This window comes from Arachis duranensis, chromosome 3 (assembly GCF_000817695.3).
Source record: "Arachis duranensis cultivar V14167 chromosome 3, aradu.V14167.gnm2.J7QH, whole genome shotgun sequence".
NCBI lineage: Eukaryota > Viridiplantae > Streptophyta > Magnoliopsida > Fabales > Fabaceae > Arachis > Arachis duranensis.
The window spans coordinates 31918138-31925443 of NC_029774.3; the positions used below are offsets into that span (position 1 = coordinate 31918138).

At 37.1% G+C, this 7306-nt stretch overlaps 1 non-coding gene across 1 annotated transcript; it reads left to right on the forward strand.

The window, feature by feature from the left end:
• Positions 1-4019: 4019 nt before the first annotated feature.
• Positions 4020-4123, forward strand: LOC127745855 (small nucleolar RNA R71). Its single transcript, XR_008007479.1, has one exon. It is a non-coding gene; the product is annotated as a small nucleolar RNA R71 (small nucleolar RNA).
• Positions 4124-7306: the final 3183 nt, after the last annotated feature.

Below are 7306 nucleotides of genomic sequence, written 5' to 3' on the forward strand. Positions count from 1 at the left end.
TGTTTCATTTAAGAAAGGTGAAGGATTCATGGAATTATTCATAACTTTAAGACATAGTTACTACATACTAATGATCATGTAATAAAGACACAAACATAGATAACATAAAGCTTAAAAATCGAAAAACAGAGAAATAAGAACAAGGAATGAATCCACCTTAGTGATGGTGGCGCTTTCTTCTTGAAGAACCAATGATGTCCTTGAGCTCTTCTATGTCTCTTCCTTGCCTTTGTTGCTCCTCCCTCATTGCTCTTTGATCTTCTCTAATTTCATGGAGAATGATGGAGTGTTCTTGATGTTCCACCCTTAATTGATCCATATTGTAACTCAACTCTTCTAGAGAAGTATTGAGTTGTTCCCAATAGTTGTTGGGAGGAAAGTGCATCCCTTGAGGCATCTTCGGGATTCCTTGGTGATGAGCTTCCTCATGCGTCTCTTGGGATCCATGAGTAGGCTCTCTTGTTTGCTCCATCCTCTTCTTAGTGATGGGCTTGTCCTCTTCAATGAGGATGTCTCCTTCTATGATAACTCCAGCTGAGTAGCATAGATGGCAAATAAGATGAGGAAAAGCTAGTCTTGCCAAGGTAGAGGGCTTTTTTGGCTATTTTGTAGAATTCAAGGGAGATGACTTCATGAACTTCTACTTCCTCTCCAATCATGATGCTATGGATCATGATGGCCCGATCCACAGTAACTTCGGATCAGTTGCTAGTGGGGATGATGGAGCTTGGATGAACTCCAACCATCCTCTAGCCACAGGCTTGAGGTCTAGTCTTCTTAATTGAACTGGCTTGCCTTTGGAGTTTCTTTTCCATTGAGTTCCTTCAACACATATGTCCATAAGGACTTGATCCAACCTTTAATCAAAGTTGACCCTTCTTGTGTAGGGGCGTGCATCTCCTTGCATCATGGGCAAGTTAAACGCCAACCTTACATTTTTCGGACTAAAATCTAAGTATTTCCCCGGAACCATTGTGAGATAATTCTTTGGACTCGGGTTCATACTTTGATCATGGTTCCTAGTGATCCATGCATTAGCATAGAACTCTTGAACCATTAAGATTCTGACTTGTTGAATGGGGTTGGATAGAACTACCCAACCTCTTTCATGTCGGATCTCCGGATACTCATTTTTCTTGAGTTTGAAAGGGACCTCAGGGATCACCTTCTTCTTGGCCACAACATCATAGAAGTGGTCTTGATGGGCTTTGGAGATGAATCTCTCCATCTCCCATGACTCGGAGGTGGAAGCTTTTGTCTTCCCTTTTCCTTTTCTAGAGGTTTCTCCGGCCTTAGCTGCCATAGGTGGTTATGGAAAAACAAAAAAAAGCTTATGCTTTTACCACACCCAACTTAGGATATTGCTCACCCTCGAGCAAGAGAAGAAAGAATAGATGAAGAAGAAGAAAATATGGAAGAGAGGGAGAGAGGGTTGTGTTTCGGCCAAGGAGAAGAAGAGAGGGTTGTGTTGTGTGAAAATGAAGAAGAATGGAGGGGTTTATATAGTGGAGGGAGAGGGAGTAGGTTCGGCTATTTAGGGTGGGTTTGGGTGGGAAAGAGATTTTGAATTTTGAAGGTAGGTGGGGTTTATGGGGAAGAGTGGGAGGATGTGAGTGTTGAAGAGGTGATGGGGAAGAGAGATTGAGGTAATTGGTGAAGGGTTTTGGGGAAGATTGTTATTGGATTGTGTGAAGAAGAGAGAAGGTGAGTTGAGGTAGGTGGGGATCCTGTGGGGTCCACAGATCATGAGATGATCCTGTGGGGTCCACAAATTCTGAGGTGTCAAGGATTTACATCCCTGCACCAATAAGGCGTGTAAAATGCCCTTTTCATGCAATCCTGGCGTTCAATTCCAGATTGATGCTTGTTTCTGGCGTTGAACGCCAGCTTCATGCTTGTTTTGGACGTTCAGCGCCCATTTGCAGCATGTTTCTGGTGTTGAACGCCAGTTCCATGCTTGTTTCTGGCGTTCAGCGCCAGCTCTCCTCAGGGTGTTTTCCTGGAGTTTAAACGCCAGGATGTTGCTTGTTTCTGGCGTTCAACGCAAGATCCATGCTCTGTTCTGGCGTTGAACGCCAGCCAGATGCTCCTTACTGGCGTTTAAACGCCAGTAAGCCCTTCCTCCAAGGTGTGCTTTTTCTTCTGCTATTTTTGATCCTGTTTTTAATTTTAATATTTATTTTGTGACTCCACATGATCATGAACCTAATAAAAAATAAAAGAACAATAAAAGAAAAATAAAATAAGATAAATAAAAATTGGGTTGCCTCCCAATAAGTGCTCCTTTAATGTCACTAGCTTGACAGTGGGCTCTCATGGAGCCTCAAAGGTGATAAGGTCAATGTTGTAGACTCCCAAAACCAAACTTAGAGTTTGAATGTGGGGATTCAATACCAAACTTAGAGTTTGGCTGTGACCTCCCAACACCAAACTTAGAGTTTGATTGTGGGGGCTCTGTTTGACTCTGTACTGAGAGAAGCTTTTCATGCTTCCTCTCCATTGTTAAAGAAGAACACCCTTGGGTCTTAAACACAAGGTAGTCCCCATTCAATTGAAGGACTAATTTTCCTCTGTTAACATCTATCACAGCTCCTACTGTGGCTATGAAAGGTCTTCCAAGGATGATGCATTCATCCGCCTCCTTCCTAGTGTCTAAGATTATGAAATCAGCAGGGATGTAAAGGCCTTCAACCTTTACCAACATGTCCTCTACCAATTCATAAGCTTGTCTTACTGACTTGTCTGCCATTTGCAATGAGAATATGGCAGGCTGTACCTCAATGATCCCCAGCTTCTCCATTACAGAGAGTGTCATAAGATTTAGGCCTGACCCTAGGTCACACAGAGCCTTTTCAAAGGTCATGGTGTCTATGGTACAGGGTATTAAGAATTTGCCAGGATCTTGTCTCTTTTGAGGTAAAGTTTGCTGAACCCATGTATCTAGTTCACTAATGAGCAAGCGGGGTTCACCTTCCCAAGTCTCATTACCAAACAATTTGGCATTCAGCTTCATGATGGCTCCTAGATATTGAGCAACTTGCTCTCCAGTTACATCTTCATCCTCTTCAGAGGAAGAATAGTCTTTAGAGCTCATGAATGGCAGAAGGAGATTTAATGGGATCTCTATGGTCTTTATATGAGCCTCAGATTCCTTTGGGTCCTCAATAGGGATCTCCTTCTTGCTTGAGAGACGTCCCATGAGTTCTTCCTCATTGGGATTCACGTCGTTTCCTTCCTCTCTAGGTTCGGCCATGTTGGTTATATCAATGGCCTTGCACTCTCTTTTTGGATTTTCTTCAGTATTACTTGGGAGAGTACTAGGAGGAGTTTCTGTGACTTTCTTACTCAGCTGGCCCACTTGTGCCTCCAAATTTCTAATGGAGGACCTTGTTTTACTCATGAAGCTTAAAGTGGCATTAGAAAGATCAGAGATGATATTTGCTAAGTTAGAGGTGCTCTGCTCAGCATTCTCTGTCTATTGCTGAGAAGATGATGGAAAAGGCTTGCTATTGCTAAACCTGTTTCTTCCACCATTATTAAAGCCTTGTTAAGGCTTTTGTTGATCCTTCTATGAGAAATTTGGATGATTTCTCCATGAGGGGTTATAGGTGTTACCAAAGGCTTCCCCCATGTAATTTACCTCTGCCATTGCAGGGTTTTCAGGATCATAAGCGTCTTCTTCAGAAGATGCCTCTTTAGTGTTGTTGGATGCATTTTTCCATCCATTCAGACTTTGAGAAATCATGTTGACTTGCTGAGTCAACATTTTGTTCTAAGCCAATATGGCATTCATAGTATCAATTTCAAGAACTCCCTTCCTTTGAGGCGTCCTATTATTCACGAAATTTCTCTCAGAAGTGTACATGAATTGGTTATTTGCAACCATTTCAATAAGTTCCTGAGCTTCTGCAGGCGTTTTCTTTAGGTGAATGGATCCACCTGCAGAATAGTCCAGTGACATCTTAGAGAACTCAGACAAACCATAATAGAATATATCTAACATGGTTCACTCTGAAAACATGTCAGAATGACACTTTTTGGTCATCTGCTTGTATCTTTCCCAAGCTTCATAGAGGGATTCACCATCTTTTTGCTTGAAGATCTGAACATCCACTCTAAGCTTGCTCAGCTTTTGAGGAGGAAAGAATTTAACCAAGAAGGCCGTGACCAGCTTATCCCAAGAGTCCAAGCTATCCTTAGGTTGTGAGTCCAACCATGTTCTAGCTCTGTCTCTTACAGCAAAAGGGAAAAGCATGAGCCTGTAGACTTCAAGATCTACTCCATTAGTCTTAACAGTCTCACAGATCTGCAAGAACTCAGTTAAAAACTGGTAGGGATCTTCTGATGGAAGACCATGAAACTTGCAATTTTGTTGCATTAGAGCAACTAGTTGAGGTTTCAGCTCAAAATTGTTTGCTCCAATGGCAGGAATTGAGATGCTTCTTCCATCAAACTTGGAAGTAGGTGTAGTATAATCACCAAGCATCCTCCTTGCATTATTGTTGTTGGGTTCGGCTGCCATATCATTTTCTTGTTCAAAAATTTCAGTAAGGTTGTCTCTAGATTGTTGTAATTTAGCTTCTCTTAGTTTTCTCTTCAGAGTTCTTTCAGGTTCCGAATCAGCTTCAACAAGAATGCCTTTTTCCTTGTTCCTGCTCATATGAAAGAGAAGAGAACAGAAAAGGAAGAAAAATCCTCTATGTCACAGTATAGAGATTTCTTTATGTTAGTAGAAGAAGAAAGGAAATAAGAGTGAAGAAAAAGAGTCAAGAATCCAAACACAAGGGTGAAGATAGGAGCAGATTCTTGAGATGAAGAGAAGTGTTAGTAAATGAATAAATAAATAGAATAAGATGAGAGAGGGAGAAATTGTCGAAAATAAATTTTGAAAAAGTACTTAGTGATTTTCGAAAATTAAAGGAGAATAAAATTAAAATTAAAATTTAAAATAATTAATTAATTTAAAAAGAATTTTTTTTGAAAAAGAGGGAGGTATTTTTGAAAATTAGAGAGAGAAAAGTTGTTAGGTGGTTTTGAAAAAGATAAGAAATAGACAAAACAAAACAATTAGTTAGTTGAAAAAGATTTGAAAAATCAATTTTGAAAAGAATAAGAAGTTAGAAAAGATATTTTTAAATCAAATTTTTGAAAAAGATAAAATTTTGAAAAAGATATGATAGAAAAGATATTATAAAAAGATATGATTAAAAAGATTTAAATTTTTTTAAATTAAAATTAATTACTTGACTATCAAGAAATTAAAAGATATGATTCTAGAATTTAAAGATTGAACCTTTCTTAACAAGAAAGTAACAAACTTCAGAATTTTGAATCAATCACATTAATTGTTAGTGTAATTTTCGAAAATCATGAAATAGAGATAAGAAAAAGATTTTAAAATTTCAAATTAAAAATTTTCGTAATAGTTTTAAATTTTCGAAAATCATAAGATAAAAGTAAAAGAGATTTGATTTTTAAAAAAGATTTTGAAAAGATAAGATTTTTAAAATTGAAAATTTGACTTGACTTATAAGAACTAACTAATTTTAAAAATTTTTGACTAAGTCAACTCAAATTTTCGAAATTTTGAGAGAAAAAAGGAAAAGATATTTTTTATTTTTTTTTTAATTTTTAATGATGAGAGAGAAAAACACAAGTATGACCCAAAACATGAAAATTTTGGATCAAACACATAATGCATGCAAGAACACTATGAATGTCAAGATGAATACCAAGAACACTTTGAAGATCAAGATGAACATCAAGACTTATTTTTGAAAAATTTTCAAGAATAAAAAACATGCAAGACACCAAACTTAGAAATCTTTAATGCTTGGACTCTAACAAACAAAAAATGCATATGAAAAACAAGAAAAGACACAAAACAAGAAAATTCAAAGATCAAACAAGAAGACTTACCAAGAACAACTTGAAGATCATGAAGAACATATGCATGAATTTTCGAAAAATGCATAAATTTTAAAAATATGTAATTGACACCAAACTTAAAATTGACTCTAGACTCAAACAAGAAACACAAAATATTTTTATTTTTATGATTTTATAATTTTTTTGGATTTTTGTATTTTTTTTTCGAAAACATATAGGAAAAATAAAATAAGAAATTCAAAATTTTTAATAAGAATTCCAGGAATCTTTCAATGTTAGTCTAAAGCTCCAAGACTCAGACAAGAAACACAAAATATTTTTTATTTTTATGATTTTATTATTTTTTTGTATTTTATTTTATATTTTTCGAAAAACATATAGGAAAAAAAAAGTAATGAATCCAAAGTCCTCAATCAAAATCATATGAATTAGACATGGCTTAATAGCCAGCCAAGCTAAAATATGTTATATGAAACTCTAGAATTCATTCTTGAAAACTCTGAAAATTTTCGAAAATAGGTGATAAATTTTTGAAAGATTTTTGAAAAATTTTTGAAAATAAAACAAAAAGAAAATTACCTAATCTGAGCAACAAGATGAACCGTCAATTGTCCAAACTCGAACAATCCCCGGCAACGGCGCCAAAAACTTGGTGCACGAAATTGTGATCTCTAATAATGGCATTCAACTTGGAATGCGCGTTTATAACTCAGCACTTTCTTCACAACCTCGCACAACTAACTAGCAAGTGCACTGGGTCGTCCAAGTAATAAACCTTACGTGAGTAAGGGTCGATCCCACGGAGATTGTTGGTATGAAGCAAGCTATGGTCATCTTGAAATTCTCAGTTAGGCGGATAATATATGGTTATGGAGTTTTCGAATAATAATAATAAATAAACAGAAAATAAAGATAGAAATACTTATGTAAATCATTGATGGGAATTTCAGATAGGCGTATGAAGATGTCGTGCTCCTTCTGAATCTCTACTTTCCTACTACGTTCATCCAATCCTTCTTACTCCTTTCCATGGCAAGCTGTATGTAGGGCATCACCGTTGTCAATGACTATATCACATCCTCTCAGTGAAAAAGGTCCAAATGCTCTGTCACAGCACGGCTAATCATCTGTCAGTTCTTGATCATGCCAGAATAGAATCCATTGATTCTTTTGCGTTTGTCATCACAACCAACAATCGCGAGTTTGAAGCTCGTCATAGTCATTCAATCCCTGAATCTTACTCAAAATACCACAGAGAAGGTTTAGACTTTCCGGACTCTCATGAATGCCGCCATCAATTCTACCTTATACCACGAAGATTCTGATTAAGGAATCTAAGAGATATGCGTTCGGTCTAAGGTAGAATGGAAGTGGTTGTCAGTCACGCGTTCATAGGTGAGAATGATGATGAGTGTCA